Source organism: Pelobates fuscus, chromosome 5 (genome assembly GCF_036172605.1).
Source record: "Pelobates fuscus isolate aPelFus1 chromosome 5, aPelFus1.pri, whole genome shotgun sequence".
Taxonomy (NCBI): domain Eukaryota; kingdom Metazoa; phylum Chordata; class Amphibia; order Anura; family Pelobatidae; genus Pelobates; species Pelobates fuscus.
The window spans coordinates 102,829,417-102,842,813 of NC_086321.1; positions in this window are offsets into that span (position 1 = coordinate 102,829,417).

The following is a 13,397-nucleotide window of genomic DNA, read 5'->3' on the forward strand; positions in this document are numbered from 1 at the left end:
AGAGCAGTTCCCATGAAGCCTTACTGAGGGAGGGGAGAAACTTAAAATGTTATATCCTGCTCTCTCCCCCAGTAGCTTCCTGATGAATTGCCCTGTGCAGGAGATGACCAGTGCAGACAGGCAAGTATTGAGCAGCTTCTTCACAAATATAACCTTAGCCCAGGTTTTTAACAATTTCTGCAGGTGATTCCCTAACTCTAGGAGTCGCCTGCAATGTTATCAGATGCACCTCCTAGTAGTGTGCATCCCACTGCTGCCTGCCCCATGCTACAAGCTCTCTTCTCCAGTTGAGTGGTTGTGAGGCCTCATGGAGCATGAGGACTTGGATGACTGCCTAAGTCACCAGATTAGAGGGCTACCTATGCATAACATAGATAATATGTAAAGTGAGGGAAAAATATTTGATCCCCTGCTGATTTTGAGCATTTGCCCACTGGCAAACAAAAATGATCCGTCTATAATTTTATGGTAGCTGTATTATAACAGTGAGAGACAGAATAACGAAAAACATACAGAAAAACGGATGTCAAAAAAGTTATAAATTAATTTGCATGTCAATGAGTGAAATAAGTATTTGACCCTTTCGACTAAGTACTTGGTGGCAAAACCCTTGCTGTCAATCACAGAGGTCAGATGTTTCTTGTAGTTGGTTACCAGGTTTGCACACATCCCAGGAGGGATTTTGTCCCACTCCTCTTTGCAGATCCTTTCCAAGTCATTAAGGTTTTGAGGCTGACGTTTGGCAACTCGAACGTTCAGCTCCCTCCACAGATTTTCTATGGGATTAAGGTATGGAGACTGGCTAGGCCACTCCAGGACCTTAATGTGCTTCTTCTTGAGCCACTCCTTTGTTGCCTTGGCTGTGTGTTTTGGGTCATTGTCATGCTGGAATATCCATCCACGACCCATTTTCAATGCCCTGGCTGAGGGAGGAGATTTGATGGAGCATGGCCCCTGTGGCGGAACCAACCTCGCCACTGAGAACTGGAGAAGCCTGGTTGCTAGCCTCCTGCCCAGTGATTATGGTCCCTGGGAGATATTGCCCTTTAAGGGACTGAATTGGGGCTTATGGACTGCTACCATAATGTACTGACCCTTTAAGAACTACATTTGGGCATGTTTTAGTTTATATTGTTGATGCTGGCTCTTTTAGAATCATCCGTGGACATATTGGGACGTTTGGGAATAATGTCCCTTTAAGACTTTGTAACATATCACAGTAATACTGTCTTAAATATTATGTAGGTATTTATGTGTTCAGTTAAACTGGGGATATGTAGAAATGTGTGTTTTATGTGTTAAATGTATCAGTATGTAATTTTATGTCTTTTACTGTCTTTTTGTCTGCCATGTGGGTAATGGAGTTTTGCCCTGTCCTTGGAGATAATTAGATTCCTTCCCCAATTATCTCCAGGCCAGAGGGGAGGGATTGTGAGGCATTGTGGGAGGTAACCGGTCTAAGCTGGAAAGCTAGGGGTTTTAAAAGATACTTTACTAACTTTTGAACCCCTGGTCTGTTTCATGTCAATTTTTAATATGTTGTTCCCCTGATTGATTGTGGATATGTAATTTTGTGTGAATGTGATGTATGGTTTTGAAGTTATAAATATTGTGTAAAAAGTATATTTTAAACTGTATGAATAATAGGATTATGTGTCACACTAAGGGGAGGGGATGTGTGGGAGGTAACATCTATGTCATTGGTTATTTTATGCCTCCCCCTGGGTGTGGCCTGTATGTGTACTCTTGTAATAAAAGCCAGGCTGGATGTGCCAGTCCAGAGTTCCTGCTTAACCCTCAAAGTGAAGTGTCGTCTCATTATTGGGGGAGGATTTATTGTATGCTGTTCCAGTTTGACTGCTAGGAGTGTAAACCTATTTGCATGGTTTTTCCTATTCGGCTGTATACAGCATTCAGAGGCTTGAGAGGATTCATATGCTTCTCCGATACGGTGATTGTGGTGTCTTCTGCAGTGCTTGAAGTCCTCAGGAAGCGCTAGGAGCATCCTTCAACGGAGGTACCCAGTCGGGGTGCCAGGCGATCCGTTACATTGGTGGCAAGCAGTGGGATGGCGTCCTAGTGTGAGGTAAAGCAGCTCGGAGACACAGTTTGTTTGGATTACAAAGTGAGGGCAACGCTAGTACCCGTACAGCGCCCCTATCTACAAAAGAAGCAACTTCAGCAGAGCAAGCATGGCGCCCAGTTACAGTCAAGAGGAGTTTGACGCTATGTTGAAAATGCTGCTGGCTTTCTTTGGACCAGAACCCCCGGAGGAGAAATACATACAGAGCACAAGGAAAGTAGCAGCAGCGTATCTGCAGGGTCTAGCAGATTTGGACAAAAATGTAGCTGAAGGGGCCGTCCTTGCTCCCCAGCGGCAGTCTACGGTTAAGGGAGAGGAGTTTGTTACCCCCTCTCCCCAGTGGCAGCCTAGCCCACCAAGGGGAGATGTTAAGCCCCACAACAGTGTAGATGGGACCGTAGTCTCTGCATCTGCACCACCGGGGATAGGGACCGTCTGTCCTGTTTCCCAACAGCAAGCCAAGGTATTGGAAGGGGAGGCAGTTGGTTTTCCCCTCCAGCAGAGAAAGGTAGTTGTTCCTGCTCCCCAGCAGCAGAGTGATATGCCGGGAAGGCAGTGTGAAAGGCAGGGAGAGGAGAGCAGCGTCCTCCCTCCCCAGCGGCAGTATGATTTTTTGGGAATTGGGAGCCCAGTCTCCATTCCCCAGCGGCCGAGTGATGTGCCGGGAATTGGGAGCCCAGCCTCCTTTCCCCAACAGCAAGACTCTGTGGTGGGAGGAAAGACAGTCGGTCTCCCTCCGCAGAGACTGGAAGTATGTATGGGAGAGGAGATTGTTACCACCTCTCCCCAGCGGCAGATTATTAATGTACAGGGAATAGAGAGCCCAGTCTCCATTCCCCAGCGGCAGAGTGTTCTATCAGGAGAGGAGCTTGTTACCACCTCTCCCCAGCGGCAGCTTAATGTACCAGGGGGAGACTGTAAGCTCCACACCTGTGCAGATGGGACAGTGGTCTCTGCACTTCCAGCACAGGGGGTAGGGACGGTCGGTCCTGCCCCCCCACGACAGGGCTGTTTAGCCAAAGGGGAGACAGTCTGTCTCCAGCAGCAGAGCAGTGTATTTAAAGGGGAGACAGTCGGTCTCCAGCAACCAGGCTTCAAACCGACTACTCCTGTGGTAGTGCTGGCATCCGGGCAGAGTACCGCTGGTCTCTGCCCACTCAGCAACCCACCAAGGCAGTCAACCAGCCCCCAGCACAGCCGTGGTGAGGCACCTGGGCATGGACAAAGTTCTCCTCTACTCAGGTGTAGTAACCAGTTATTGTGGGTGAGCTGTACTGCTGTTTCTGTTTTGTGGGTGGGTTGCTGGACTAACCAGGGCACTGACCGTCAGGAGGTCAAATACCCTGTTAGTCTAGTTGGTAAAGGGGAGAAATGTGGCGGAACCAACCTCGCCACTGAGAACTGGAGAAGCCTGGTTGCTAGCCTCCTGCCCAGTAATTATGGTCCCTGGGAGATATTGCCCTTTAAGGGACTGAATTGGGGCTTATGGACTGCTACCATAATGTACTGACCCTTTAAGAACTACATTTGGGCATGTTTTAGTTTATATTGTTGCTGCTGGCTCTTTTAGAATCATCCGTGGACATATTGGGACGTTTGGGAATAATGTCCCTTTAAGACTTTGTAACATATCACAGTAATACTGTCTTAAATATTATGTAGGTATTTATGTGTTCAGTTAAACTGGGGATATGTAGAAATGTGTGTTTTATGTGTTAAATGTATCAGTATGTAATTTTATGTCTTTTACTGTCTTTTTGTCTGCCATGTGGGTAATGGAGTTTTGCCCTGTCCTTGGAGATAATTAGATTCCTTCCCCAATTATCTCCAGGCCAGAGGGGAGGGATTGTGAGGCATTGTGGGAGGTAACCGGTCTGAGCTGGAAAGCTAGGGGTTTTAAAAGATACTTTACTAACTTTTGAACCCCTGGTCTGATTCATGCCAATTTTTAATATGTTGTTCCCCTGAATGGATTGATTGTGGATATGTAATTTTGTGTGAATGTGATGTATGGTTTTGAAGTTATAAATATTGTGTAAAAAGTATATTTTAAACTGTATGAATAATGGCATTATGTGTCACACTAAGGGGAGGGGATGTGTGGGAGGTAACATCTATGTCATTGGTTATTTTATGCCTCCCCCTGGGTGTGGCCTGTAAGTGTACAAGTGTAATAAAAGCCAGGCTGGATGTGCCAGTCCAGAGTTCCTGTTTTATTTTTTATTTTTTAATTATATCTTTATTGAAAAAGTTTTTCATTATTATTTGACATAGACAACAAGTATGCTGAAACTAATACAGATCAACAAGTGTGCACAAGTATCAAACAAATACATAAGTGATAGATGGTACATGATCAAACACAGTGATCGCATGTTCAATTATAGACCCGCATGACAGCATACTAACATAGATTAACCACGACAAAACCAAAAACAACAACAAAAAAAAAAAAAAAAAAAAAAAAAAAAATTTCCTTAGAGCATCTTTTCAAACAACTCCCTTTCCATGGACTGAGGTTATTGGCTTCTGTTTTAATTTTATCCCTTCTTTCTCTGTCTATGCAGATATCTAATTTAACCATAGGAGAACTATCCAAATAATATATTATATTTGTCTAACCATTCACAATACCATCTCTTTTTCTTAGAAGTAAAAGTCGCATTATTGATCAGCTCATATTCCATTGATAATTGGAATCTAATTTGGTCTATCAATAGTCGTTTGTCAAACGACTTAGATACTTTCCAGTGTCTTGCGATAATGATTTTAACCGCAATCAAAGAATGAATGGCAAAACAGAAATCTCTTTGTGAATCTAAAGACATATTCAGATGTAAAATAGCCGAAGCAGCATTCTCCGGAATTCTGTTTGTAGTCATTAATGAAAAAATATTAAACGCCCAAGACCAAATAGACTTAACAGCTGGACATGTCCACCAGATATGTATGTACGTACCTAAATGGCTACCACATCTCCAACAAGTTGGATCAGAAGAGTGAAACATTTTAGCTAGTCTAGCAGGTGTATAATACCATCTATAGAGAACTTTGAAGTGGCATTCCGACAGGTTCAGACAATGGATATATTTATTCACCCGAGTTAAAGAGGAATTCCAATCGTCTAAAGAAATTTGTAGTTCTAAATCTTGTTCCCACTTCTTAATCAAACTATATGGGGACTCTTTAAGAAGTTCCAGCATTGATAAGGCGACAGCCATGCTTTTTTTAATGGGTTGAGACTTAAATATAACTTCCAACTTTTTCGCATAGATAGAAGACGATTTGAGCACATTTTTATGAATATAGTTTTTTATCCGTAGATAAGTAAAAATTTCCCTGCGTGGAATGTGGAAAATATCACTAATGCTCTGAAATGGCAAAATATTATCTCCTTGCATAATTTGTGAAAACTTTATTCTATCAGCGTTAGCCCAGTTCTTTAAAGAGAGATCTTCTATAAGAATTTGCAGTATGTCTAATGTGCATGATTTGGATATCATATTTCCTAGGGCTAGTTTTTTCTTAATTAATAACCACTCTTCTAGAATTTGGAATAGTATCGTTGAGTTCTTAAACAAATTCATTAGAGAGTTCTTTGTAACTATCCACATCGAGTGTTGCAGTCTGTCTGTTTGGACCATTTCAGATTCAATATTATACCATGGTTCTAAGACCTGCTCAGGGTCCTGAAGGAGGTAGATATGTCTAATGATATTAGCATGATAACTGTAGGTAATACTAGGAAAGTTTAAACCCCCGTTAGACAGTTTTCTAGTTAATATCTTTTGAGCAATTCTAGGTTTTTTATTATTCCAGATAAAATTATTGAAACTGGATTGAATCATAGCCAGCCAGGGCCCAGGGACTTTGAGTGGAATCATAGAAAATAAGTATAGCCATTTAGGCAATATATACGCATTAATAATATTTATTTTGCCTTGCCAGGAAGTTTCTAAATTTTTCCATCTTTTTAGTTTGAGATTCATATTTCTCATAAGGGACATTATATTCCTCTCCATTATAGCTGTCACTTTGGTAGTTATATATAGTCCTAGATAATTTAATTCCAAGTCTGTCCATACAAATTTATAGGCGTGGGCTAAAGTGTTTACCAGGTCGTTGTTCATATTCACATACATTACTGTGGATTTGGTTATATTTAGCTTAAAGTTCGAAATTGTAGAATATTTATTAATTTCGATCATTAAAAATTTTAGAGAAGACTCTGGGGATGTAAGAGTGAGTAACGCATCGTCCGCGTATAATGATATTTTAGCGTCCATCGAATTCGTATGGACACCTTGGATCAAAGGATTATTCCTAATATTGATTGCCAAGGGCTCAATAGACAAGATATACAGCAGGGGGGAAAGAGGACATCCTTGTCGTGTACCGTTTTTAAGTGCAAACCACCCTGCTGTGATATTTGGTCCTACCGTTCTCGCAGTGGGGGAGGAATACAGAGCCATGATGGCGTCGTGTATCCATCCAGTGAACCCAAATGCAATAAGAAGTTCGCTAAGATAACCCCACCCGACCCTGTCAAATGCTTTTTCGGCATCTAATGACAGGGCCAGGAAGGGAATCCGATATCTGTTGGCCCAGTCTAGAATGTCAATTATTCTTCTAGTATTGTTTGATGCCTGCCTACCCGGGACAAACCCTATCTGATCTGGATGGATCAATGTCGCAATAATAGTCTTTATTCTGTCAGCAATTATGGCCGCATAGATCTTCATATCCACATTAATCAAAGCTATAGGTCTATAATTACTAGGGTTGTTACTAATTTTATCAGGTTTCAATATCGGAATAATATTAGCCTGTAGTAATTCAGTTGGAAAAAATTTGTTTAGAGCTATTTGATTAAACATGTCTGTTAAAGGATTAATTAATAAGGACTGCATCTGTTTATAATATAAATTCGTAAAACCGTCAGGGCCTGGTGTTTTATTAATAGGGAGTCTATTTATTTGGAATTTAACTTCATCGGCCGAAATAATCCTGTTTAAAATTAATAGATCATGCGCTGAAACTTTTGGGATCTGCGTGTCCGCTAAATAGTTTTGAATATCCATTAGATTAGGGGACATTTTGAGGTTATATAGATCTTCATAAAATTGATTGAATCTCTCCCCTATTGCAGCGGGTGTTGAATAGACCTTTTGGCCATCTATCAGTTGTTCTACTCGATTTTTCGCGTGATAATTTTGTAGTCTTTTTGACAAATTTTTATTAGCTCTATTACCTGTACCATAGTTTTTTAATCTTAGTTTGTAAATATTTAATTTAATTTTTTCTTCCACTTTTAAATTAATTAGTTTTTGTACATCATTTATTTTAGTTTTCATTTCTGCAGATGGATTTTGTTTATTTAACTTAGACAAGTTATAGAACTCGATATACAGATCAGATAGGGTCTTACCCTTCATAGACCTCGTTATATGGGCTAATTTAATTAGATAGCCTCGCATAACTGATTTGTGTGTACACCAGTTATTTGCCGGCGATGTATCAGAGGAGCTGTTTTCTAACCAAAAGAATTTTAATAATTGGATTAATTCTTCCTTATTTTTCGTATCATTGATAAGAGCATCATTCAGTCTCCAAGTAGTACGCACCCTAGAAGATCTCTTACCAAAATCTATTAGAATGAGACTATGATCAGACCATAGACTCTCTTTAATTTCGATTGAATTACATAAGGGTATCGAATTTGCATCTAATAGACATAGATCAATACGTGAGTATGAACCATGCGCACACGATTGGTGGGAGTAGTCTTTTTCCAGTGGATGTAATAGTCTCCAAATATCATGTAAATTATATTGTTTACAGATGTTATTAAATTTTTTAGACTGTTTGACCATTCTTTTATCAATTGAAGTAGTCGGGGTATATGTCTTATCCATTTTAGGGTTCGCCACACAATTAAAATCGCCAGCTATAATTAGATATCCCTTAGATACTTTATCAACTCTATCCATTATAGATAGAAACTTTGTCATAGGGTCAACATTCGGTAGATAAACATTTACTAAAGTATAGGGCAATTTATCCATTACACAAACGATAATTATATATCTAGCTTCTGGGTCCAATTCGATATATTCAATTTGCAAATCTATATTACTGTTGAAAACAACTGCAACTCCTCTTTTTTTCTTGTCTCTTAAGGAAGCATGAACTATATTATTAAATTTGTCTCCACCCCATCTTTGCTTAAGACCCTGCAACCAATGTGTTTCCTGTAGGAATGCCACTTGGATGTTGTGTTCCCCAAGAGTATCATATAATCTGCTCCTTTTTTTATTGGTATTTAAACCTTGGACATTTAACGATAGAAATTTTAACATTTCTGTTTGTCAATAAGTTATTCGAATATACTTATATTTAAACCCCCAGTATCCATATACAGGAATTTTACTGTCTTTTGTTGTCCTGGATTTAACAAAAAATTCATATGCTCTATAAAAGGAAAAAACAGACACATAAAAAAAAAACAACACGACAAAGCACCAGACTACACCAAACACGAACAAGTTAAAATTGGATCGGAACAGATCCATCATCTTCATCCAGCCGATGGCTAGAGAAAACGAGGAAAAAAAGAAAAAAGGAAAGAAAAAAAAAAGAATTAACCGTAGATCTCTGATAGTGATAGAGATCAACGGAAACAGTGTAGTATCACTACACCAAGAGGAGCAAGCCGGCCACTAGGCCCAGAGAGCTGTCCTAACAAAGTCAACTATAAGTAATATATAGATGAGGAGAAAAAAAAAAAAAAAAAAAAAAAAAAAACACACTTGTCAAACAAAGCTTATATCATAATTTGTACATTGTGTGTCCCCGAAATCTACATCGTGACCAATTTCTTAAATTATTCTATTGTTAAAGCTATTATTCTACTATTGAGGCTATTATATAGCATATATACTATTCGTGATTAGCCAAAAATGTTTATTAACCTCGTGAAGATATTCACACATATCCTATTTCATAAAAAGTATATCGCTATACTATATTGTGTTATGTCGTTTTATCAATGTGTCCCTCTATTATATTGTATTGTGTCATTTTATCCCTGTGAAACCGAATATACCCGTGGGAATCCTTCTGCAGTAGTATTAACTACATAATAAGTAACTACTTATATAATTGTGACATTACACACGTAACTGTTGTAGAGAAAAAAAAAAAAAAAAAAAAAAAAAAAGAGCCATCTTAATATTAATTTGACCGTTTATACACCTAATTTACAGTTACCTTCCCCCTTCTTTCTTCAATATCTCATTCCTCCACCCTGTCTTTTATATTTTGTTTGTGCACCTTTACTATTTCCATTTTCTCTTTACCTTTTAACCTTGCTCCTGTCTTAAAAGTCAAGCATTCCTTTAAAGTAGTGTCTTTTTAAATTAAATTCAACTGTGATGCACCAACCATTTACTAACACACGTGAATTTACCAAATTATCAATAGATCCCTCAGTATTCAAAACCTATAATAAGGCTTGTTATCCTCAGTGACCATTTCATTAGGCTCTTCTAGGGGAGAAATGTAAACTTTTCAAAAAAAAAAAAAAAAAATTTCTTTTCCTTTTTTCCTTCCATTTCTCCCTTTTCTTTCCTTTCTTTTTCTACCCATTAACCCTGAGGGGGGAGGTTATTGATAATTCTTAACTATCATTGCACCCATAAGCCCTTGACAATTCACGTTGCCCGAAGGGCAGCGTGAGAGAAGAAAAAAAAAAAAAAAAAAAAAAACACAAAAAAAAAAAAACAAACCAAAAAAAAAAAAAAAAAAAAAAATATGCATATATATTCTGGTTTCCAACCCCAGCCTTAGCCCTTAGATCATCTATTTACAAAGTCAAATTGTTCCTTTTCAGCCAGTCTATTAATTTGGTATTGGACTCAAATAGCTCTCTTTTCCCTTCGTATGACAGACTTATTTTAAGAGGATAGAGCCACCTGTATTTTATTTCATGTCGTCTGAGAATTTGAGTAGCTGCGCTAAACAATTTCCTTTTTGTTCTCGTATCAAACGATAGGTCCTGAAACACTTTTACATATTGGAAACACCCCGAGGTTAACTGATTCTCTCTTGCAGCTTTCCAAATTTTTTCTTTGAAGTCATAAGTAATAAAGCGTACAATGATGTCTCGCGGAGCCTCGTTCTGAATGGATTGAGGTTTAAATAATCGATGGCACCTTTCTATATAGTGATTGTGTGAGTTGTACTCCACACCCAGAGCTGAAAAATATTCCATCAAGGTTTGTCTTAAGTCTTCCGTTCTTCCCTTTTCTGCGATATTCCTAAAGCGCAAGTTTTTACGTCTGGAGCGGTCTTCGAGATCATTCATTTTAAGTTCCAGATCTGCGATCTTATGGTGCGCCTTTTGGCATTCTTCTGCTAAATTTTTTACAGTGAATTCCAAATCTTTAATTTGATCTTCAAATTTATCTATTTTTGTCGCTAGTACATTTATTTCTTGTTTTATTTCTGATTTTATTTCTGCGGCAGTTGCGGCGAGTTCCATTTTTATCTGTTGCAGATTGTCCTTTAGGGTAGAGCATAGGAAAGTAATTGTTAAAGGCTCCTTATTGGGCTCTGAATCAAGGATTTCCAAGCTGGCATCAGTATCATTCATCTTCTGTTTAAGACTTTTATGTTGAGGAGAGAAATATGTTGACAGAGATTTGTCCTGGGATGTATCTTTTTTCTCTTTCCTCATAGAGGATTTTGAGTCTTGTGCCTTTTTAGCAGCCATAGTATAGAATTACCTAAATTACGGTCCCACCAGTAATAGAAAGGCTGGCTTTAATAAAAAAGTATATAAGCTGACTTTGACAAAATATATCCCCCAGGTGGGATAAGTAACCGGACTAAATATATGATAAATGAGTATTAATTCACAAAAGGAAAACCAAAAAAAAGTTCCTTTCTTTTTCTCCTTGCCCTTTCCCTCCAATTATTACAACTGCAGCGTTGTATATCAGTATTTTATGTCAGCAGGTACCACTCAAAAGTAGAATAAACTGCAGCCTCATATTATAGCAGCTCAGCGGCTGATTTGTATTTCTGCGGCTACAGATTAAATTAAATTGAAACAGCAGATTGAGACAGCTCGGCGGCTGGTATATATTACCACAGTAAAGCGTCGCTGAAGATCCGGCTGCCCCGTATCAATTTTCAGCGTGGCTGATCATTAAGAGCTGGGACACGGAAGTCCTGGAATCCAGCATGGTTAAAAAGCTGGCTGTCCCTCTGCTGATTGAAGGCTACGAGCGGTCGAACTGCCACCGATATATTACCAAATTTCTGCAGTTCTAAATGAGCCCTTTCAGTTGATGGCATACGGTATGGGAGAAAAAGAGACCTGGTTCTTCTCGAGGTCGACTCCCGCCGGGCGCACCATTACATGGCGGGCCGCCCCTCCTCTTCCGTCATCACGCCGTCAGCGCGTCAGCACGCCTCAGCACGTCTGCACGTCATAACGCCTCCCATCCATCTAGAGTTCCTGTTTTAACCCTCAAAGTGAAGTGTCGTCTCATTATTGGGGGAGGATTTATTGCATGCTGTTCCAGTTTGACTGCTAGGAGTGCAAACCTATTCGTATGGTTCCTATTCAACTGTCTACAGCATTCAGAGGCTTGAGAGGATTCATATGCTTCTCCGATACGGTGATTGTAGTGTCTGCTGCAGTGCTTGAAGTCCTCAGGAAGCGCTAGGAGCATCCTTTAACGGAGGTACCCAGTCGGGGTGCCAGGCGATCCGTTACAGCCCCGTCTATCGTCCCTTTGATGCGGAGCAGTTGTCCTGTCCCCTTAGCAGAAAAACACCCCCAAAGTATAATGTTTCCACCTCCATGTTTGACGGTGGGGATGGTGTTCTTGGGGTCATAGGCAGCATTCCTCCTAACACGGTGAGTTGAGTTGATGCCAAAGAGCTCGATTTTGGTCTCATCTGACCACAACACTTTCACCCAGTTCTCCTCTAAATCTTTCAGATGTTCATTGGCAAACTTCAGACGGGCCTGTACATGTGCTTTCTTGAGCAGGGGGACCTTTTGGGTGCTGCAGGATTTTAGCACTTCATGGCGTACTGTGTCACCAATAGTTTTCTTGGTGACTATGGTCCCAGCTGCTTTAAGATCATTAAAAAGATCCTCCCATTTAGTTCTGGGCTGATTCCTCACGGTCAGGATTATTGAAACTCCACGAGGTGAGATCTGGCATGGAACACCAGATTGAGGGACAGCTCTTTGGTCTTAGCAACGGTGGAGAGTTTGGAATCTGATTGATTCATTGCTTCTTTTGACAGGTCTCTTTTATACAGGTAACGAGCTGAGATTAGGAGCACTCCCTTTAACCCCTTAATGACACATGACATGTGTGACATGTCATGATTCCCTTTTATTCCAGAAGTTTGGTCCATAAGGGGTTACGAGAGTGTTCCTAATCTCAGCTCGTTACCTGTATAAAAGACACCTGGAAGCCAGAAATCTTGCTGATTGATAGGAGATCAAATGCTTATTTCACTTATTGACATGCAAATCAATGTATAACTTTTTGGACATGCGTTTTTCTGGATTTTTTATTTTTTTTTGTTATTCTGTCTCTCACTGTTAAAATACACCTACCTTTAAAATGATAGACTGATCATTTCTTTGTCAGTGGACAAACGTTCAAAATCAGCAGGGGATCAAATACTTTTTTCCCCTCACTTTGTATGTTTCCAATGTAATAAATATAAAAATATGCTTACATTCTGGTGCATTGAGTGTGAGCTGGTGCAAATATTTACCCAAAGTGCAGATTGGGTATTGGCTATTTAACTTTCTTTAAAGGTTAATTTTAACCTTTAATACAGTATATGTGTGTTTATTGTATTGATTCAACCATCTAAAACTTCTACATTTGCATAAATAAAAGTATTGCTTGTCCATCATATATTATACATGGTTTTGCATTCCTTATTCTGCACCAATAGAAACTCTTTGGATTTTACTCTCTAAACAGTCAAACTGATAAGTGATCGTACTGAAAACGTCAGGATATACTAGTTGAATTGCAATAATTTTCAAATCAAATTAACTATTTGTTTAGCTCAGCTAATTTGACCTAATTTTAGTAATTTGTATTCACCCCAGATTATGTTTAATTAATAAAATCCTGAAAGTTAGAAGCGCCTATTTTTGACTTTTTGGTAGATTACACATCTTCAGCAGTCTTCTCTGTTACTCTCATAATACAGCGAATCCAAAATACTTGAATTAGAATATCGTGCAAAAGTTAATTTATTTCAGTAA